Source organism: Peromyscus eremicus, chromosome 2, assembly GCF_949786415.1.
Source record: "Peromyscus eremicus chromosome 2, PerEre_H2_v1, whole genome shotgun sequence".
Taxonomy (NCBI): domain Eukaryota; kingdom Metazoa; phylum Chordata; class Mammalia; order Rodentia; family Cricetidae; genus Peromyscus; species Peromyscus eremicus.
In genome coordinates, this window is record NC_081417.1 from 10,586,857 (window position 1) to 10,611,440 (window position 24,584).

Consider the following 24,584-nt stretch of genomic DNA (forward strand, 5'->3'; position numbering starts at 1 on the left):
AAAAATCAACTAAGAGCTAAAAAAGTTGTGAAGTCTTTTGAAAAACATAAACTCAGTAAAAACGACCCCCCCCAAAAAAAAAAACAAACAAAAATAACGACTTAGACTTACTGGTAAAATTAGCATGGGAGAGAAATTTCTGTCTCTAATGGCTCTGTGTCAAGGTGAGTTACAACCAAGAAAGGAAAATGCACAGTAAGTGTGCGGGGAACAAAAGGCAAGCAGTTACTTACTGTGGGTGAGGGGGTCCACTTGAGGAGTCAGTCTCAGTGCTGGGACTGCTCATGCAAACTTTTAATGCTGAGCTGAGAGATCTCCTTCTTCTAATATCCTCGGCTCTTTTTGATTCTATAGCCTTATCAACAAGGCTCTGTCTTAGTTTGCTTTCTACTGCTGCAATAAACACCATGACAAAAAGCAACTTGGGGAATAAAGTTTTTATTCTTGTCACCATCTATCACTGATGGAAGTTAGGGCAGGAATTCAAGGCAGGAACATGGAGACAGGAGCTGAAACAGAGACCATAGAGAATGGCTACTTACTGTCTTGATTCCTATGGCTTGCTCAGCCTGCTTTCTTATACCATCCAGGAAAGTGTGGCACTGCCCTCTGTAGGATGGGCCCATCCAAATCAACCACTAATCAAGAGATTGTCCCCAGGCCTGCCTACAGACCAGTTGGGCAGAGACATTATCTCAGTTGAAGTTCTGTCCTTGCAAATGACTCTAACCTATGTCTAGTTGACATAAAATCTAACCGGAGCAGCCTCCCAGCCCAGCTCTTCTCTATTCTTGTCTCTCCACCTCTACCATTCCTTCTTTTAGAATTATTTTTTAATTTGTGTGTATGTTTAAGGGCCCGCATGTGTGTCTGTGCACCACATACATGCAGGTGTCCGTGGAGGCCAGAGGAGGGAGATAGATCCCTTGGAACTAGATTACCAGCTGTTGTGAGCTAGTCTGTGGGTGATGGAAACAGAAGTTGGGTCATTTGTAAGACCAGCCAGTATTCTTAACCGTTGAGCCATCTCTCCAGCCCTCTACTATCCATTCTTGAAAAAAACCCACCTGCAGGTATCTTTCAAAACACGACTTAGAACAAAGCCATTTTCCTTCTTAAAATTCCCCGAATGGAGTACACCCCCTTCACAACAGATGCATCCAGCCTAGGGTTCTTATTTTTATGTCTCTTCCTGACTCTTCTCTTGACATCTTGCTCACTAGGCCTTAGCCACACAGGGCTTCTAATCCTTAAGTACACCAGTTTCCTCTGTGCCATTGGGCCTTTGCTCTAGCTGCTAGCTTCACCTACACAGATCTTATCAGGGTGGCTTCTTTCTCACTATTTAACTCCTGAGTTTGATAATAATACTTCTGGAGTTTCATTTAATATCTCCACATAAAGTCCCCACATGGTTCTGTGACCTTGGCCACATTTCTCTGGGACGCATCTATCATGGCCACAGTGCTGCTGCTTTCTTACAGTTCTTGCCCTGTGGACTTGCTGTTGAGATGCACATACTATATGGGCTGCCATGGTGGAGAGATTAGTATCATATCTCAATGTACAGAAGCATCCTGTGTCTCATTCCTGATGCTAGGATTTGCACCTTCTCCATTTTTAGCTTTTGCAGTTTTGCTAGAGACTTTGACTGTTATGGAATTAAAAAAACAAAAACAAAAACACTTAGTGAAATGTTTTAAAAGTTGTTCTATGCTGTAGAGTTTTATCAGTAATTTGGTCATTTTTATGACAAAATAATACTTCATTCAATGGACATTTTCATTTTTGTTTATTCATTCTTCATTTAGTACACTTTTGAGTTGTTTCTGTCACTTATCTCTGTGCATTCACATGCAAGTTTTGTACAGATGAATGTTTCTGTTTCTGTTTGGTATGTATCTACAGGTGAATGTCTGTGCTGAAGGTCAATGCAATGGTGAACACTGTGTGTAACTGTGGCTACATTTACAGTCCCACTAGCACCTCTGATATTCTACACTTTCAACAACACTTATTGCCTGCTGTTTTATTACTTTTTTAGTCAAGGATTATTATTTTATCCTTTTATATTCACACTAGTGAGTACACACAATATTTCATTGTGGGTTTGATTTGCATTCCCCTAATGATGAATATCTTGGGGTGTATTTACATGTGTTTATTGGTCATTTCCACATCTTTGGAGAAATTTTTATCCTAACTGATGTCTCATTTTGGTGTTAGGCTCTCTTTCCATGTATTGTTGGGTTGAAAGTGTTGTCTATGTAGCCTGCAAACAAGTACTCTACAGTACATGGTTTGCACAGGCTTGCTTCCATTGGCAACTATCTTCATCTTCTTGATGGTGTGCTCCAAAGATTACCTACTTTGTTGTTGCCATTGTTTTTTGTTGTTGCCTGACATTTAAACAAACTGTCTAAGAACTGATGCTAGAAAACGCTTGGATGAAAGCAAGATCACTCTTGTGACCATGGGCCCAGCCCATTGCTGCTTTTTGAAACTTGAACTCTTTGCTGTGTTCTGTAACCATGTCAAGAATCTCCAGTTGTCCACAGCAGAAAGAACAGTGACAGACTGTTCAGTGCCATATTGTCCATAATGGAAGCTCTCCCTAGCAAGGATTTCAGCTGCATCAGTTCCAGTGTGTCTTTCTGCTTCTTTGCTATCATCCACTGGGACTCATTCTATCCCATTTACCTTCTGCTTAAGGGACTTTATCTCAGGTCAAGAAGGGGGCTGTGAGGAGCTGTCAGGAAGCTGCTCATCCCTCACTTCTTTCCAGCTAAGTTTCTTTTACAAAGGGAAGTGTCATCAATCATTGCTTTGTTGGGACGAAGGGAAGGAAAAGACTGATGGGTGCTTTAGAGTGAGGGTTACAGTGTGCCAACTGCTGTGGCTCTTCTCATACAGCCTTGCTACAGTTGCTGGGATCTCCAGCTTCCCCAGTCAGTTTATTGATTGCAAGAAAGGAGGCCAGGCACAGAATTCATTAGCTGAAATTCTGCCAGGCTATGATTTCTTTATTTGCAATGCTGAATCTTATAATGCTGCTGATTATTCTTTGTGTGAGAAGGATGAGATGAGATGTTCTGCATATAAAGACATGGCTTTTGTTGTGTTATCTGCAGATTAACATTGCTTAGAAGTAGGCCTTCTGTACTGTGTTGGTTTGTTGCTTTGTTTGGAAATGATGTTCCAATGCAGGATAAAACACTGAATTCTTAGAATCTTATACAAAGCCTTTTGTGGTATAGCTCAAGCCCACATCTCAGACTGTTTCCACTCTATCAACCTATTTTCACTCTTATTTGGCAAGTTTTCTTACATCCTGTTTCTCATATCTAAATATTTATTCCTATGCATTTCTTCAGTTTTTAAGAGAACATCTCACTTTTTCTGTCTGTGATGTTTACCTTTCCCAATGTCCTGCATGTGGCTGAAACACTCTGGACTAGCTTTGCTGAAGCCTTTTTCTCATCTAGGAAACTCAGACTTTTAGAATATGAATCACCAGTGTATTGACAGCAGGGTTTTCATAATAGGCGGTGGAGTCCTCATCATGCAGTGTCTATAGGATACTTAGATATTGAAATGATAGTCAATATTGATGGGTTCTCTATATTCTAGTGTGTGAACCAAGTGAGAAATTTAAGTCTAATAATTTATATGAAGACATGAAATTATGTACATTTTGTAGAAAATCACAGGGACTCACCAAATCTATTTTTCCAAGCAGATAATTAAGCTGTTTAACTATATTCCTTACCACCCTAGCGTTCAGATGGGGCATGTGAACAGCTTCAGCCAATGGAGCTCGAGCATCATCGCAAGTGTCCTGTCTAGACTGAGGCAGTGGGAACAACTGTGTCATCTCTTCATCCCACATGCTCTCTCACCCTGTTCTCACAGCCTTCCAGCTACTCATGACCTTTCAGTTCTGTGGTAAGCTGGTGGAGAAACAGATGATACAATGAGCACATATTGCACTACCTGTTTCCTGATCTTCATGGAACCAAATTGAAATGTACTATTCCTATCAGCCTGTAAGCAACTGTGACTGACACATATTTTATTACTTATCTGAATATTCTCACAGGCATTATCATTCTGTACATATAATCTGTGATTTTGAAGAGTGTTCAGAGGCTTTCTGACCTCTCATACTTTTTGTAAACTCTACATACAATAAGATTATAAATATTTATTTTTAATGTCATGGAGGATTAATACCCGAAGTCCAGACAAAGGGAAGGCTCCAGGAGTCTTCTAAAATAACTCAAAAATTATCATTAATACCTATTTGTATTCATTAATTTTAGCATAGAAAGCAATATTCACTTGGCATCTAGTATCTTTTAGAGAACAGATATACATATGAGCAAGACATAATTTTTGTTTTTTTTTAATTTTATAATTTAATTTAATTTTACATATCAGTCACAGATTCCCCTGTCCTCCCTCCCCCCCCACGCCCTCCCCCTAATCCACCCCTGTTCCCATATCCTCCAGGGCAATGACTCCCCTGGAGATTCAGCTCAGCCTGGTAGATTTGGTCGAGGTAGGTCCAGTCCCCTCCTCTCTTCACCCAAGCTGAGCAAAGTGTCCCAACATAGGCCCCAGGCTCCAAAAAGTCAGCTCATGCACTAAGTACAGGTCCCAGTCCCACTGCCTGGGGGCCTCCCAAACAGTTCAAGCTAATCAACTGTCTCACTTATCCAGAGGGCCTGATCCAGTTGGGGGCTCTTCAGCTATTGGTTCATAGTTCATGTGCTTCTACTAGTTTGGCTATTTGTCCCTGTGCTTTTTCCAATCATGGCCTCAACAATTCTCGCTCATACAATTCCTCCTCTTTCTCGCTGATTGGACTCCTGGAGCTCCACCTGGGGCCTGGCCATGGATCTCTGCATTCGCTTCCATAAGTCATTGGATGAGAGTTCTACCACAACAGTTAGGGTGTTTGGCCATCCTATCACCAGAGTAGGTCAGCTCAGGCACTCTTTCGACCATTGCCAGTAGTCTATTGTGGAGATAATCTTTGTAGATTTCTGGGGGCCTCTCTAGCACTTTGCTTCTTCCTATTCCCATGGGGTCTTCATTTATCATGATCTCTCTTTCCTTGTTCTTTCCCTCTCTGTTCTTGATCCAGCTGGGATCTCCCGCTCCCCTAAGCTCACTTTCCCCTGACCCTTGCCCTTCATTACCTGCCTCCCCCCCCACACATCCAGTTTGCTCATGTAGATCTCATCCATTTCTCTGTCATTAGGCGATCCCTATGTCTTTCTTAGGGTCCTCTTTACTAGGTTTCTTAATTAAGGTATCATTCTGTATCATTCTTGAGTACTTTAAGTTTCATAGCAAAATTGAATAGAAGGTACAAACTTTTACCATATGCTACACTTGCATAACACATCGATGGGTTACTTCCTCATTAAAAACATTCCTATCCAGTTGGTACTACTGAAGAATCTGAGATGATCTATCGTTATCTAAAGTCCATACTTTACACCATGCTATCCCTTCTATGGATTTGGACAACACATAGCAACATATATCTGCCATTATTGCATCACACAGAGCATTTTTCTTTGCACCTAACACCCCTGGTGCTCTGCCTATTCACCCCTAACCTTGGAAATTCCAGAAATACAGTCTTTTTCTTTTTCAGAATATCATATAGTTGGAAAATACATGGATTGTAGCCTTTCTATATTGGCTTCTTTCCCTTAGTGATGTCCATGCATATTTTCTGCATATCTGTGTGCCTTACTAGCTCACTTCTGCCCAATACTGAGCAGTACTCCACTGTCTAGATATAGCATAATACTCTGTCCATTCATCCATGGGAAGACATCTTGGTTGCCTTCTTGTTTGGGCAATTATGAATGAAGTTGCTGTTAAACACCAATCTAAAATTTTGGTGTGGACATACATTTTCAACTCCTTTCAATAAATAATATCAAGATATATGATTGCAGAATTTTATTTAAAAATGCTTAATTTTGTAATGAACTGTCAAACTTTTGTCCTAGTTATCTTTAATTGTAAACTTGACACAGCTTAGAGTTATCTAAAAGGAAAGCCTCAAAGGAGAAATTGTCTAGATCAGTGGCCTGTGGGCATATCTATGGAGAAATTGTCTGGATTATTAATACAGAAGGGCTCACTGTGGGTGGCACCATACTCAAGCATTTGACCCTGGTGCAGGCCTCAGCAGTGGACAAGCAGATGCTCTCAGGCTGCTTCTCGGCTGCACCACCGCTGTCACAACTCACTTGATTCTGTTCCCCAAGACTCACTCAGCCACCTAAACTCATGAACCTGGGTATCCTCCCCATGTCCAGCCCTCTCCTGCAACCCCAGAAGACTACAGAGGCACAGGCACAACCCACACCAGTTGTCTTAACAGGTGAGTGACTGACCTCCTGCTGAACTGCCTTCAAAGACCAGACCAGAAACCCCAGAGCACATCCTCTGTGCCCTCCTCCATCTCAGCACTAGCAGCCAGCAAGCAGGTGAGAGACCTGTCTCCAGGCTGCACCGTCACTGCTGCAATCCACTGGATTCTGTTCCCCAAGACCCACTCTTCCCTGCTGTTCAAACCCACACACCTGGTCATCTTTCCCACAGCCATCCTTCCTCAGCAACCACAAAAGACTGCAGAGGCACAAGAACAACCCACCCCAGTTGGAAGAACAGCACCAGCAAGGCAGCTGGGCCCTGCCTCCAACTCTGGTGGAACTCCAGTGCTCTGAAGTAGTCTCCAGCAGCCAGCAAGCAGGTGAGAGATCTGCTCCCATGTTTTTTGTTTTGCGCTTTACTCTTTGGGCTCTTGGAGGGTCCAGCCACTTAGTTCCCAAATAAACCACATTTCCTATGAATGCCCAGCCTTAGCTTGGCTTGTTTCTAGCCTATTTTTCTTAACTTAAATTTTTATCACATCTATCTTTTGCCTCTGGGCTTTTACTTTTCTCTATTTCTGTATAATTTTTCTTTCATTCTTACTCTGTGTCTGGGTGTGTGTTCGGTGGCAGGCCACTTCTTTTCTCGCTCCTCAATCTTTTCTTCCCAGGTTTCTCCTCCTTTTTATTCTGTCTGCCAGCCTTGTCTATCCTTTCCCCTGCCTTGTTTTTGGCTGTTCAGCTCTTTATTTAGACAAATCAGGTATTTTAGAGAGGTAAAGTAACACAGCTTCACAGAGTTAAACAAATGCAGCATAAAAGAATGCAACACATCTTTGCATCATTAAAAGTGTTCCACATCATAAACAAGTGTAACATATTTTTAACTAATGTTCTACAACACTCAGCATCACCACAACCCACTGGATTTTGTTCCTCCAAGACCCACCCTGCCACTTAACCCCACAAACCTGGTCATCCTCCCTTTGGCCAGTGTTCCTCTTTCAACCCCAGTAGACTACATAGGCAGAGGTACAACCCACACCAACTGAAAGAGCATATAAGCAAATGCCAGCATAAGAATACATTCAAAAACAGAAAGGGCAATATGGCACCACCAGAACTCAGTGGTCCTACAACAGCAAGACTTGAACATTCCAACACAGCTTAAGCACAAGAAAATGACCTTAAAATAACTTTATGAAGATGATAGTGGCCCTTAAAGAAAAAATGAAAAATTCCCTTAAAGAAGTTGAGAAACAAACAAAAATTGGAAGAAATAAAAAAAATCCATTGAAGAAAGCCAAGAAAATCAAGGAAAAAAAAAAACAGTCAAACAGACGAAGGAACCAGTTCAAGACTTGAAAATTGAAACTGAAGCAATAAAGAAAACAAACCAAGGGAATTCTGTAAATGGAAAATCTAGGTAGGCAAACAGGAACTACAGATGCAAGTATCATCAACAGAATACAAGAGATGGAAGAGAGAATCTCTCAGACATTGAAGATACAATAGAGAAAATAGATTCATTTGTCAAAAAAATGTTAAATGGCTAAGTAACATATAAAGGCAGATCTATAAGAATTACACCTGACTTATGGAGACTCTAAAAGCTAGAAGGCCCTGGATAGATATTTGCAGGCACTAAGAGACCACAGATGCCAGCCCAGACTACTATAACCAACAAAACTTTCAATCATCATAGACAGAGAAAACAAGAAATTTCATGACAAAGTCAGAGATTTAAATAATACTTACAGTAAGAACTAGAAGGAAAACTCTAACCCAATGAAGTTAGATGCACCTATGAAAATACAGGCAATAGATAATCTCATAACAACAAAACTCAAAGAAAGGAAACACACACACACACACACACACACACACACACACACACAAACAAACAAACATGCACACACTACCACCACAACCACTAAAACAAACAAACAAAATAACAGGAATTAATAATCACTGGTCATTAATGTCTTTTAATATCAATGGACTCAATTCACCAATAAAAAGACAGACTAACAGAATTGATACAAAAGCAGGATCCATCCTTCTGCTTCCTACAAGAAACACAACTCAACATCAAAGACAGACATTACCTCAAAGTAAAGGGTTGAGAAAAGGTTTTCCAATCAAATGGATCTAAGAAGCAAGCTAGTGTAACTATCCAATATCTAACAAAATAGACTTCAAATTTAAAATTAGTCAAAAGAGATGGAGAAGGATATTTCATATTCATCAAAGGAAAAATCCTTCAAGATGAAGTCTCAATTCTGAACATCTATGCCCCAAATACAAGGGCACCAACATTTGTAAAAGAAATATTACTAAAGTTAAATTACACATCAAATCCCATACATTAATAGTGGGAGATTTCAACACTCCACTCTAACCAATGGACAGGTCTACCAGACAGAAACTTAACAGAGAAATAGGGGAACTAACAGATGTTATGACTCAAATGGACTTAATAGATATCTATAGAACATTTCACTCAAACACAAAATAATATACTTTCTTCTCTGCACTTCATGGAACCTTCTTTAAATTGACCACATACTTTTTCACAAAGTAAATCTCAACAGATATAAAAAAATTATAACAATACCTGGATTTTATTGGATCACTATGGGTTAGAGTTAGAGTTCAAAAACACAAACTACAGAAAATTTCAAACCCATGGAAACTGAACAACTCTAAACTTAATTAACACTGGGTCAAGAAAGAAATAAAGAACTTAAAGACTCCCTAGAATTCAAAGAAAAAATGAATGCACAACATACCCAAACTTATGGGACACTATGAAAGCAGTGCTAAGAGGAAAGTCCATATTGCTAAGTGACTACATAAAGAACTGGAGAAATCTCACACTAGTGACTTAACAGCACACCTGAAAGCTCTAGAATAAAAAGAAGCAAGCTTGCCCAGGAGGAGTAGATGGCAGGAAATAATTAAACTCCAGGCTGAAATCAATAAAATAGAAACAAAGAGAATGATAAAAGAACCAATGAAACAAAGACTTGGTTCTTTGAGAAAATCAGCAATATAAACAAACCCTTATCCAATCTAAACAAAAGGTAGAGAAAGAGTATTTAAATTAACAAATTCAGAAACAAAATGGGGGACATAACAAAAGACACTGAGGAAATCCAGAAAATCATCAGGTCATATTTCAAAACCCTGTAGTCCACAAAACTGGAAAATCAAAAAGAAATGGACAATTTTTTTGATAGGTACTACATATCAAAATTAAATCAGGACCAGATAAACAATATAAATAGACTTATAACCCCTAAGGAAATAGAAGCAGTCATTAAAAGTCTCCCAACCAAAAAAAGCCCAGGGCTAGATGGTATTGGTGAAATTATTTAGGCCACTCCACGTAGTTAAAAGGAGATTTATTTAATGGCGTAACTTACAAATTAAGGGATAGGTAGGTCGCGGGGTCTGGGGAAGGTGTATCACAGTCCAGCGGTGTTCTCTGGAGCTCTCCTCTGTCTACCTCCACCATCCAGCGTCCTGGAACCAAGAGAGCGTTCGCCGATCCGGATCTCGGGTCCCCAGGCGCCTCCCTTGGCCCCGCCTTGTAGGCGTGACAGTTGCTGAAGTCTCAATGGGGGTTGGAACTTCCAGAACAAAGCTGGAATGGCTACCCACTACAAGATGGTTTCAGCACAGAATTTTACAAGAATTTCAAAGAAGAGATATGACCAATATTTCTCAAACTGTTCCACACATTAGAAACAGAAGGGCCATTGCCAAATTCTTTCTATGAGGCTACAGTTATCCTGATATCCAAATCACAAGAAGACATAACTAAGAAAGAGAATTACAGACCAATCTCCCTCATGAAAATTGATGCAAAAATACTCAAAATACTGGAAATCAAATCTAAGGACACATCAAAAAAATCATCTACTATGACCAAGTTGGCTTCATTCCAAAGATGCAGGGTTGTTTCAACATACAAAAATCTGTCAATGTAATCCACCATATAAACAGCCAGAAAGAAAAAAAAACACACATGATCATCTCATTAGATGCTGAAAAAGCCTTTGACAAAATCCAACACCCCTTCATGATAAAGGTCTTGGAGAGGTCAGGGACACAAGAAACATCCCTAAACATAATACAAGCAATATACAGCAAGCCAACAGCCAACATCAAATTAAATGGAGAGAAACTCAAAGTGATTCCACTAAAATCAGGAACAAGACAAGGCTGTCCACTCTCTCCATATTTTTTCAATATAGTACTCTAAGTTCTAGTTAGAGCACTAAGACAACAAAAAGAGATCAAGGGGATACAAATTGGAAAGGAAGTAGAGAAAATTTCACTGTTTGCAGATGATATGATAGTATATGTAAGTGACCCACAAAATTTTACCAGAGAACTCTTTCAGTAGTGTGGCTGGAAAATATTAATAACCCTCCTATATACAAATAATAAACAGGCTGAAAAAAATCAGAGAAACATCACCCTTTACAATAGCCACTAATAATATAAAATATCTTGAAGTAACTCTAACCAAACAAATGAAAGACCTGTATGACAAGAACTTTAAGTTTTTGAAGAAAGAACTTAAAAACAAAACTAAGAAAGTTTTGGAGAAGATATCAGAAAATGGAATGATCTTCCATGCTCGTGGATTGGTAGGATTAATATAATAAAATTGACAATCTGACCAAAAGTAATTTACAGATTCAATGCAATCTCCATCAAAATCCCAACACAGTTCTTCACAGAACAAGACTCAACTTCATATGGAAAAACAAAAAAACAAAGATAGCTAAAACAATCCTGTACAATAAAGGAACTTCCAGAAATATCACCATCCCTGACTTCAAGCTCTACTATAGAGCTATAGTAATAAAAAAAAGCATGGTATTGGCATAAAAACAGACAGGTCAATTGATGGAATTGAATCAAAGATCATGACATAAATCCACATACCTATGAACACCTGATTTTTGAAAAAGAAGCCAAAATTATACAATGAAAATAAGAAAGCATCTTCAACAAATGGTGCTGGCATAACTGGATGGCATCAGGTGGAAAATGCAAATATATCCATATCTACCATTCTGAACAAAACTCAAGTCTAAGTGGATCAAAGACCTCAATATAAATCCAGTTACACTGAAGCTGATAAAAAAGAAAGTGGAAAGTAGCCTTGAATGCATTGGCACAGGAGACAACTTCCTCAATATAACACAAGTAGCACAGATACTGAGTTCAACAATTAATAAATGGGACCTCCTGAAACTGTGAAGCTTTTGTAAGGTAGAGGATACTGTCAATAAAACAAAAGGGCAGCCTATAGAATGGGAAAAGATCTTCACAATTGTGAAGATTGTGTTCTGACAAATAAAGCTTGCTTAGAGTCAGAGGGGAGAGCTAGCCACTAGCTGAACTAAAGTAACTATAGAGGTTTGCAGGACTGTAAGGAGAGAGGAGACAGGAAGTAGTAATGTGTGCTGAGAAAGGATCTTGGCCTCTTTTGGGTGGAGGGACATTAGAGATAGGAGATGGCTGATGGCTGCTCCCTGCTTCTCTGATCTTTCAGGATCTTACCCCAATATCTGACTCTCAATTTTTTTATTGATAAAGATTAATTAGACTAACACTTCACCATATTTAACAAAGGCCTGATCTCTAAAGTACATAAAGAACTCAAGAAACTTGACATCAAAATACCAAATAATCCAACTACAATGTGGGGTACAAATTTAAACAGAGAATTCTCGACAGAAGAATCTCAAATGGCTGAGGTACACTTCAAGAATTGTTCAACATCCTTAGCTATCAGTGAAATGCAAATCAAAATGACTCTGAGATATCATCTTAGACCTGTCAGAATGGCTAAGATCAAAAACACTATTGGAAGCCTATGTTGGAGAGGATGTGGAGTAAGGGGAACACTGTTCCACTGCTGGTGGGAGTGCAAACTTATGCAGCCACTCTGGAAATTTGTATGGCAGTTTCTCAAAAAATTGAAAATCAATCTACCTCAAGACCTAGTTATAATAGTCTTAGGCATATACTCAAAGGATGCTCAATAATACCACAAGGACACATGCTTAACTATGTTCATAGCAGCATTATTCATAACAGCCACACAACCTAGATGCCCCTCAACCAAAGAATGGATAAAGAAAAAGTGATTTATATTTATACACTGAAGCATTATTTAGTAGTAAAAAAAAATGACAAGAAATTTGCAGGCAAATGTATAGAACTAGAAAGAAATCATCCTGAGTGAGATAATCTAGACCCAGAAAGATAAACACGGTATGTACTCACTCATAAATGGATATTAGCAGTAAAATAAATAAAAATTTCATTTTACTGACATCCAACACATCAGTTCTTTCTTTCATAGACAACACCTTTGCCATCAGTACTGATTCATAGTTTTTCTTGTTATTTTCTAGGGTCTTTACTATTTTGTATCTTACATCTAGGTCTATGATCCAGCTTGAACCAATTTTTGTAGAGTCTTTAGTTTTCCTGATATGTGTCTTGTTTCTATGTAGTCCATTCTTCTCACTAGATACAATGTAATAATATTATCCTTCAGAAAATCCTTTAAGTTGTTACTTATTGTACCAAAGTTGACCAAAATCCTTAAACTAAATGGCCAACAGGTCTTCTGTTTTCCCATTCCTGTTACATATCTGCCTTCATTTCTTACTTTCTCTGCTCCAACCATTTCTTCTTTGCTTCTCTGGGGCATGGCAGGTTTTCTTCTACTTAACAGCTCCTTTGAGGACATGTCTTTCATTAACTCTAGTTCTAAGTCAAGTATCAGCTTGCCAAGAGACCTATGCTAGATTATCCCACTTAAAACTACACTACCAGTTCTTAGCTAAGATTTCTCTCCAGGCCTTTATCCCACTCCCTAAATGTGTATCTGTTTGCCTTGTCCTTTGTGGGAGTCCAGCTTCCACCTTTTTGAAGGGTTCTTATGATGAAGATAGAGGGATAAGAAAATATCAGACAGAAAGAGAGACCTAGCCAATGAGAAGAAAGACAGAAACACAGGACAGTTTAAGGAGGGCCTGGATCAATGTCCGTCAGCCTTAAAGGTTTATTCAAAAGGCTTTTTATAACATGCCAAGAGGAAAAGCAAAAGACTTCCCCCTTGCAAGGTCAAAGAACAGCATACAGCCAATGCAGACCCTTCCAAACACCTGGTAAACATGCCCGTGGTCAAATGCAGTCTTGCTGGTTAAAGCAAGCCCACATTCTCTGACCCTGAGTAAGTTCTCACTAGGAAACCTCTGTGGGGTGTCACAGGTCCCTCTTCTTAATAATTTAAAGGGCCCCTCAGACCCCTTACATGGACTGTGTTTGTCTTAGGTTGCCTTTGTCCCTAAAAAGCCTTACCCACCATTAAAATATACTTTCTACCAAGTGTATTCTGTCTTAGGTTGGCAGCTAGCAAGAAGGACTTACCTGGCTCTGACTACCAACCTCTGGCAGGTGAAGGTGCAGAGCCTAATTCTATACAACTCTGAATCAGGTTTCCACTAAGAGCTTGCAAATAGCTGGAACAATCCCAGCAATATTCCTGCTCCTTATGACTGCTAGGCGTCCTAGTAAAGGAGTAGAGAATGATAAAGATAGAATGTCCTTTTTGAATTGGTCTAAGAAGACTACAGCAGTCTTAGGTGCACCAAGCCCTTTTTTAAATCAATAAACTCCTGATACAACCACATCGAATAAATCAGTAAACTTCTGACGCGACGACATCAAATCTAAAGAACTACTTAGAATCACCATTAACATTGACAGGTTAGCATCATTATTCTAACATGAATATTGCTATGCACAATTACAGTTCTTACAAACTTACACCCCAAAGCAAACTCTCAATAGAACTATTTACACCTTACAAACTTTAGCAAACATCCAAAAGCAGTTTCTGAATAGAACTATACCAAACATAGGATACATTAACACAAGTTAACATTAATATACTCAAGGGACAAGAAACTATTTTTTTTTTTAAATTTGAGGGACTGAGGAATATTAACTCCACCTTTCCTTTATAACTTTTTTTTTTGAAACAGGGTTTCTCTGTGTAGCTTTGGAGCCTTTCCTGGAACTGACTCTATAGCCCAGGCTGACCTCGAACTCACAGAGATTCACCTGCCTCTGCCTCCCGAGTGCTGGGATTAAAGGCATGTGCCACCACCACCAAGCTTCTTTATAACTTTTAAAGCTGCCTCTTGAGTCTGGTTAGAAAAAAAAACATATTTTTCCATTTCTATCCAATACCAGTTCCATTTCTATATACACAGTTTGTGAGTCACCACAATTAATAAAGTATATATGGATACACAAAACAATTTGTAAGTCATCACAGTTGATAGAGTTTTTATGCATAAGTAAAGTCAAAATTATCCCATTGCAATTGAATCACTCCTGTCCTTCCTGTTTCTTAATTCTGAAAAGCTCAAAAAGACAGTTCTGGTACCAGTCTTAAAGTTAATCTGAGTGCTCAAAATCAGGACCCAGCTTGTCAGCTGCCCTGAAGTCTTTGTATAGCTATCAGAGTTGTAATGACTCTGAATCAAACAGCTCCAAGTATGAGGAATTCCATTACCGAAATGTATTGCAGCACCCCTTGCCTGCAACCCAGTTCAAACAAATGTCTCTGAAGCCTCATTCTCAGCCACAGAGGTACTTTCAGTTAGCTTTCCCCTAGGTGAAAACTGCACCAGGACAAAAGCTGCTGTCATAATAACTGAGCTGTTGCTGACCTCCTTGAAAAAGCTCTCTGTACAGCCAGAAAACAGAATCTGCACCTTTTACTGCTAGCTCCATTCAGCTGTTTACAGTCCCAATCCTGAGGTCCGATGGTTCTCAACTGCCTCATGCCACAGGGGCTCTGGGTGCCTCCCAGTGCCTTCCAGCTGCTACAAGCTGCACCTACCTCAGGTCCCATTACCTGCTCTGTTGTTGGCCCTGCACTCAGCATCCTGGGTCCCAGAAGCCTCTGTGAGCTGCCCTGCTTGCACAGCCAAATTCTGCCTCAGGGCCCCTGGCTCCATCACATTCTGTTGCTGTGAGCTCCAGCTGTTCTAGGTCCAGTGTCTTTGCTGTTCATCCTGGAGCATGGCTCTGCCTCACCTCCACATTACTCTGGGCTCCAGCTCATTTCAGCTGCATATCTGACTGTTTCTGCTCTCCCACAGTGTCTTTGCTGGGCACTCATCTCCAGGAACTCTGGCTCCATGCAACCAACCTGCTCTGGCCCTGGAATCTGAAGTCTCTGCTGCTGCTCTCCAAGTTACTGCCTGCCATTCACCTCTCTCACTGTACAGCATCTCTGCTTGGCTTGTCAAAGTTGCTTGTAGCCTCAAGCCATGTCTCTCTGGCTGGCAGCCTGCATTCTCCTGCCATGGCTTCTTCCAGGCAGAAAGCATGCAGAACCCTGATGCTCACACTGGCTTGTTCAGCATCTATTGTTATTGGTGGCTTCTGGAGCTTCTGACACTACTCTGACTACTAAGTTTGCAGTGGCTTCTATGACCTGAACATTGCTTTCTGCACCCCAGGTCCCATCCACCCTGGGGGGGTGGGCTACTCTCACCCTAAGTGACTTTCATATTAAACCTCCACAATATCTTTAGACCTAAGTTTATATTCTCCAAACTTCACCAAAACATTTTTACAACTTTAGAGAAAGAGAAACAAAGAAACATAGAGACAGATAAAGATACATTCTGCAGCCTAACTTTACTTTGCTTATATTTACAATTTGACTCCCAAGGAATAGAATGCCACCACCTCAACTTAAATCATTAATTCATTACCAGGTATGCCCCCTGCTTTGTGGAACCCCCTCTCTCTTTTCCTTTGTACCTAAGTCCTACATTCTGGTGCCACCTGTGGGGGTCCAGCTCCCACCTTTTGAAGGGTTCTTAGGAGGAGGAGAGAGGGATAAGAAAATATCAGACAGAAAGAGAGGCCTTGACAATAAGAAGAAAGACAGAAACACAAGATAGCTTTGGGAGGGCCTGGGTAAATATCCAACAGCCTTGAAGTTTTATTCAAAAAGCTTTTTATAACATGCCAAGGGGAGAGATAAAAGACCTCCTCCTTGCAAGATCAAAGAACATCATACAGCCAAGTGTAGACCCTTCCAAACACCTGATAAACACACCCGTGGTCAAATCAACTCCTTATGCAGCCCTGCTGGGTAAAGTAAGCCCACATTCCTTGATCCTAAGTAAGTTCTCACTAGGAAACCTCTGTGGACTCCCACAGTCCTTGTGCTTGCTACATCATATAACTAACCCATTCAGTATTTTTATTATTGACAGACACCTACCACCTCTCTTTTGGCTAGAATAGAAGTTTTACAGTGGAAGAAATCATGGTCTTTTTGTTCATGGATACATTCAAGACATCCAAGGAAAGTGTCTGTCATATCACACATGCTAAGCATATATTTAAGTGAATGAGTAAATATAAGAAAGTCAATCAAAGGTACCAGAAAGCATAATTTGTCTTTAAAATTATTTATTTATTCTTTACTCAGCACACAAAATATTATGTTTTATTAGGATATCTGAAAATGGTGTGTATGTGTGTGCATGTATGGTGTGTGTGTGTGTGTGTGTGTGTGTGTGTGTGAGAGAGAGAGAGAGAGAGAGAGAGAGAGAGAGAGAGAGAGAGAGAGAGAGAGAGAGAGAAATGTATGTCATAGGTGCAGGAGCCCAGCAAGGACAGAAGCATCCCATCTCTCTGGAGCTGGAGTTACAGAATGCACCTCTTCTTAGCACAAAGCATCATTTTTAATTGTTAATAGTCAGTTATTTTTTAATTTGAAAAGAAATAATTCAACAAATGATGGAAAGATTCATAAAAACATCTAAATATGTAGACCAACAGTAAACATGTAAACAGCTGGCATTATTTTTCCAATCTGATTGGAGAGACTTTCCCAATAACAGAAGGCTAAAGCATAAACAGAAGCCAGCAAAGGAGTCTAATTAGATTCTACAGTGCCGAGTATGAACAAATCAGGTCCTCAAGACTGTTTTTAACACCCATTAAAATATACATTTATATTAATGTCATAAATCACACTTGGAATGTATTTATGTTTTGCTTTACTAGCCCCATGGTTTCATTAATGTGGTTATTGATTGCATTTAAATTATTATCTAAAAATTGCTTATCCTTATAAATTCTTAGCCAATATTCCTTCAGGTATATTCAATATTCCTTCAAATGTTCACAAGAATTTCATAAGAAGTGAGCTCTGGGTTTGGGGAAGTTAAGGAAACTTATCTGAACTGTGTTCCTTACTAAGCAACTGCATGTGGGTTAGAAATTATCATGAAATGTATTTGGAAGACAGCATTTCCCAAATGGGTTTGATGCTTAAAGCATACAATCAAAGACTGTCTCAAGTTTTGGGAAATGATGGCACAATTAAAAACATGCTTCAGTGTCATATTCGTGATCACACTTGTGCTTGTACAGTTCACATCTTCACCAAATGATGGCTTAGCAATAGCATCTTGTAGACCTGAGGCCTGCAAGTTTACACATGTGTAGGTGGAATACATAAAGTTAGAAGTGTCAAGATAGAACACCAGCTAGAATTTGAGAGAAAGATACTAAGTAGAGAAGGAATAGAAGCTTTAACACAAAATTTGGAGAGAGATGGGGAAGAAACTACAGTGAATATTTCTAATGCTAAAATCAGGATTCAGCTTGGGCCTGACTCAGGGGAGGTGAGCCAGATTAGAGCTTCTTGCCCTCTCCTGTCCGCCATTTCTTCAAACTACATTGGAATTAAATTTCTTGAGTAATCAATATTCATACAATCATGAATTTTCCTAAAAAAAGAGCAAGTTACCTCTAGAAATCAGATTCTTGTGGCATTTGTTACTCTGTCTTTGCTAGTCAGTGTTCAGTTTCAGATTCCAAATGATATCTGATTAATAATGTGTGTAACACCATTGAAAACACATAATGTGTGTGCCATTAATTGTTGCTTAAAGGCGGTAGTAGGAAAAAGAGCTTGCCATCTGGGAGGGATGGCCACAAATTCTCAACAAATCTCAGTTATGTGTAGTGGGGAGATAAAGAACAAATTTTTATTAATTTGGTTTTGTCTCAATATAAACAACTTTATTTTGGAGTTATAAAACTAGACCATATTGAGATATCTTTGGGCACAGAAAAACGCTCATTGGCCTTTGATTATGCCATCTCACAGCCTGCAAATATCTATCTATCGATCGATAGATAGATATATATTTAGTCTGTTCTTTTTAGGTAACTTTTAAACAGGCTTGACTGAAATTTGTATAGAAAGAGTGTTTAAGAGTGGGACGTATATGTTGAATGAGAACTGTGGTGTTTTGTAATATGTCATCTAAGGTTTGTTACTGAGTGGGTCTTTTCTGTGTTGCTGGAGGGTATAATCAATTGGTATCTTTCCATCATTGGGCTATAGCCTTCATTGTTTCTACAGCTTCAATATTCACAAATGGATAGAGTATTTTTTTTTTATCCTAGTGGCTTCTGTTGGCTTTTAACAGCTTGAATTTCAGGGTCAGAGCGTGGTCTATCTCATGACAGCTTAGTTCATTACCTTCTCTTCCTACCTTTTGGCTTAATGTGGGAAGCAAGAAGCATGCAATTAAGTGTGAAACAATGAAAATAAATGATACTGTACACTGCACATAATGCACTGCCTGGCAGAAATGTTGCTTGTAAAGACCCAGTGACCCTCTAGAAAATATATTTCTACCTCAGAAGATGCTGAAAGTAAGACAACGACCCAGTGACAAGATGCTGCTTATAAAGACCCTGACCCTCTAGAAAATGAGTCTCTACCTCAGAAGATTCTGGAAGTAAGACAGTGACCTGGGTTTTTGCTGCCACCTAACAGGCTTATTTTTGTCTTAACATATCTACATTTGCTTCCTGGCTTAGAAAATAAAACCAAAGAAAATTATGTTTTATACACTATGCTTGCTAGAGTTTGTCAACTTGATACAAATTAGAGTCACCTGGGAAGAGAGAACCTCAATTGAGGAATTGCCTCCATCAGATTGGCCTGGTAACATGCCTGTGGAAACTTTCTTGATTTAATAATTGATTTACTAGGTCCCAACCCACTGTGACTAAGCCACACCCCAGTGGGGGGAGTGTTCCTGGGTCATATAAGAAAGCAGGTTGAATGAGCCATGGAAAATAGGAAAATGAGCAACATTTCTCCATTACCTGTTCTTCCGTTCCTAACTTCAAGTTCCTGACTGAGTTCCTGCCTTTACTTCCTGAGTGATGCAGTGTGACTTGGGAAATGTAAGTTGTAAGCTGTAAAAACCCATTCCTTCCCAAGTTGGTTGTAGCCAGTATTTTATTAAAGCATCAGAAAGCAGACTAGCACACAGACCCAAATAAATTACAGATGTGATTCCACAAATGTTAAGGCCATTCATTCTTTATTGATTTGTACAGAATCAATAACTGAACCTTACAATAAGGGAAATATAGTAACAGTGACATATTTCAGTTGGTTTGTATAAAGTTACTTCTATAAATAGTAATGACTTAAGGAAATAATTGATTCACTTTTGTACAATCTCGAACTTTCATTCTTAAAATAAACATGTTAAGCCTAATTAATTATCAAAATGGCTTATCAATATATATTTTAGCTCTATTTAATTTAGCTCTATTTGGTTCAACTGATAGCAGCTCAAGTTACACAAAGTGGACATAAAAAAATAGGCATATGACTGCAGAAATGTCTCAGCAGTATAAGAGCACTGGTTGCTCTTCCAGAGGACCCAGGTTAGATTCCTAGCACCTATACACCTATATGACAGGTCACAATTGTCTGTAACTTCAGTTCTGGACTAACATAAGTGTGTGTCTTATGTTACTTTTCTGGCTTCAGTGGGCACCAGACATATACATAATACACAGACATACATGCACAAAACACCCATACACATGTGAAATAAAGAGATACAGACAGATGGATGCTCCATTGTATTCTATATTGAGCAGGTCTACTCCTTTGTAATGATGAGCCAAGAACAGTCGTGAAGTGGTTGGACTAAGGCTTTGGGTACCATGCCCAAGCTGTTAGAAAACCTGAAAGTGATTGATTTCATATTAAGATTTGATCCAAAATATAAAGGCATCTTCTAAATGTTATGTAACTTCAAGAGGAGAATGACATTATAAGCCACACTACCACATGTGTACTGCATAAAAATGGAAGAACAATTTGTCATATGAAATATTTGAAAAACATATGTAAAAGAACTAATGAGTGGTTTGCATAAAGAAAGCTCATTGGTGATATTTGATATAACTCAGATAATGGAGAATGAAGCTAAAAATGAGCACAAAGCAGGTTGAAGTATGGAAACCCTTGTCCAGCATGCCAAAGATAATTTGCTTTGGGAAACTACTTCTCTGAAACAGAATATGGGTAGAATCTATCTATCTATCTATCTATCTATCTATCTATCTATCTATCTATCTATCTATATGCAACATCTACCCTACACCTCTTGCCCAGACCTTCATGTTACAATTTTCCAATTGTATTCCTTTTAAATTTCTAGTTCTGAATTAGTGCAGGGTCCAGGCCCTTGTACACTACGTATATGTGTATCTATACCTATATCTATATCTATCTATCTATTTATATCTATCTATCTATCTATCTATCTATATCTATCTATCTATCTATCGATCGATCTATCAATCTATCGATCTATACAGAGAGAGAGAGAGAGAGAGAGAGAGAGAGAGAGAGAGAGAGAAGTAAGGACTCAGTAATAAATCAGTACTTGGAATTTTTAAACATTTATTATAATGTACATTGCTAATGTCAATATTGCTGTCAGAAGTGACCTAATATGAATGTTTATGTTACAAACCTTTTCTTTACTGTGGGGAAAATTTTAGTATTACAATGTTCAATGAGAAGAGAGAAAATATAGTGAAAATATCTATAAAATCAATGCTGGGATGGCCAGGTAAGCACTAGTTTGGAGCCTCTTTATCTATAATGAGTTCCTTCCCTGGGCTTCTTGGAGCAATGCTGGAAGGTGCCTCTCCAGCAGTTCCTCTTTTTGGTTGTCTTTCATACCCAAAGTTGTATCATTAATGATCATTTGTAGTGTACAAGGGTCTGGTCCCCTTGCACTGACTCAGAACTAGAAATTTGGAAGTATTATGTCTGGAAAATTGTGACATGAAGGTCTGGGCAAGAGGTGTAGGGTAGATGTTGCCAGTTGCCAACGTATATGAAGACATGTGTACTCTGGAAGAGTGCTCACTGACCAGTGGATTACCATAATAGGAATTTAATAGAGAAGTAGGCAACATGACTTTATCAATCAGCCCATCTCTCCAGTTACCTTTCATTATCCCTTGGGTTCATGAACAAAGTGGCCTTGGTCCAGAGATGGAGGTTATGCATAGGCTGAGCAACATGATCTTCCACTCATCGAGGCTGATCTGGCTAGCAGCAGAAGCTAACACTGAGTCCTTGTTTTCATAACATTCCATGGAGGGTAATGAGTGAAAAGCCTGGTGGAATATGGATTCCATGGTATCCCTTCCAGCATGAAAGGGAAATATTTTGCTCTTATTGGAGTAGATTCTTACTAGATATGGACTTGCTTTCCATGACTGCAGTGATGAGCAAACCCTTTCATTTGGCCAGAAAGATGTCTCATCATATAAAGGCACTTGTCTCTAAGCTGATGACTTCAGTTCTATCCCAAGACCCATATCGTGGAAGGGGAGAATCAACTCTCACTGTTTGTTATCTGGCCTCTATATCTATTCTGTGGCATGCATGCCTCTCATAAATAAATAAAATGTAACAAAAATATTAAAAATAATGGGTTAGTGTATAGAAAGCCCTATCCATTGATAAGGCATTTCATTTATTGCATTTCCCATTGGAAATTTATTTACAGAAAATGAAATATAATCATAATTCTGTGCTTTTAGTATTTGTTGGCTTGACTGGTTTCCACAAAATACTGAAGCACTTGCTTGATAGAATGGTGGAATAATTTCTAAATTTTATTAGAAAATAGTTTTTGAAAATCTCATGCACGATTACTGTATTTACAGCATTTCCACTTCTTTTCTCTTGCCCCCAAACTCATCTTGTGTACCTCCAACTCTCTCTCATATTCAAGACCTCTTCCCTAAATTTGTATATGGGGTGTATATATATCCAACCTGATGAGTCCATGTAGTTTTGCTCGCACGCACATGTATTTGGGGCTGACCATTTGGGACTGGATATCCTATGAGGGGCTTATCCATATTGAGCAGGCCTTATGTCCAATTGGACAGTTGTTGGTTACCTTAAAGATCAAAATGACACTATTACCTCATTAGGGATATCTTGCTGCGCCAGTCATTGTTTTGGTTTGTATATCACACACACACACACACACACACACACACACACACACACACACACACACAGAGTCTTCGGGTTTCTATTGCTATGAGGAGACACCATGACCATGACAACATTTACAAATGAAAACATTTAATGGGGTGACTTACATTTTCAGAGGTTTAGTCCATTATCATCATGGTGGAACATGGTGGCATGCAGGCAGACATGGTGTTGGAGCTGAGAGTTCTACATCTTGCAAGCAACAGGACGTGAACTGTCTCATTGGGAATGGCTTGAGCATATATGAGTCCTCACAGCTCACATCTACATTGACACATTTCCTTCAACAATACCACACCTGCTCTAACAAGGCTACACCTCTCATTAGTGCCAGTACCATTTGGGGTCATTTTTTTAAGCCATCACACATACATATACCCACAAACATATATCACATGCATATATCACACACACACACACACACACACACACACACACGTAACACACACATATATTGACTTTTGATATCCTAGTGATAACAGAATGCATCCCGGTTAGTTATGTGACCATGCTTTTAGGAGTTATTAGCAAGATTCTCCAGGGTTTTTCCTTATTGTGAATATTGTGTGTCAGTAGTCATATCTTTTGTATATAAGATACATAGGTTTGATAATCAAGAAACTGGAATGACTTCACTCAGTTAGTATCCACTGTAGAAGTTTGGATTCCTTTTCCTCTTTCTTAGGGTACTTCTTTCCTAAGGGTCTTGGCTCTAAAAAGAAGAATGCAATCACAGGGATGCAGTATGGTTATGCTGAACTGGAAATCAATACTGTCACAGTTTCTAAGAATTTGTGAAATTTCTGATTTATTAAATTATTCCTTGAACTCTGACCAGGTAATTTGTCTTTTATAACTTATATTCAGAGAGAGAGAGAGAGAGAGAGAGAGAGAGAGAGAGAGAGAGAGAGAGAGAGAGAGAGAGAGAGAGGTGGGTATGCATTAGCATACTCATTACTTGGTCAGATTTTAAGAGAAATATTACTATAATTTCTCTTATTTATAATACAGCAACATGGCAGAAAACCACAGGCTTTTGGCCAAAGGAGAAGCTGTGTTCAAATCAGGTCCTTGATTGAGCCTTAGTTTTCTCATCTGTATAATAGGGACAATGGTGCTCTGTCATGAGTGTAAAATATTTCAGTAATCAGTCTGCCATAGTTTCTGCATGCTGTCTATGTGGACATCAGGCATACAATCCCATTCATGCTCAAAATAATTATCCGTAATTAGGTTAATTAGTACTTAGACCTATATTAATGACTATAGTAATTATTAATTGTAGTTTCTTTCAGTGTCAGAAATTTGGATGACAAATTATATGGTGCCTTTAATAATCATCACCAAATGCAAGTTCATACCCTCCCACTTCTTGTTGATGGTTGGGAAGATTATCATTATGTGGAGTTGAGGAGTCATGCCACTTCTGTCTGATGAATGTAGATTTTAACTGGTAGCTGCAGCTCTTCATTTTATGGTAAATATAAAAGGCATGCATGTTTAAATCTGTCCAGTGGAGAATCTTGATTTTATTCAAAGGTGACATATTAGGGTGAATGTTTGGGCCTCACCCACATCCAAACAACGAATTACTAGTCTCCAATGGGATGGTATCTGAATATTGGGCACTAGAAAAGAATTGTCTTTGAATAACATCATGGGGTTGTTGTTTTCATCATGAGGTTAGTGTC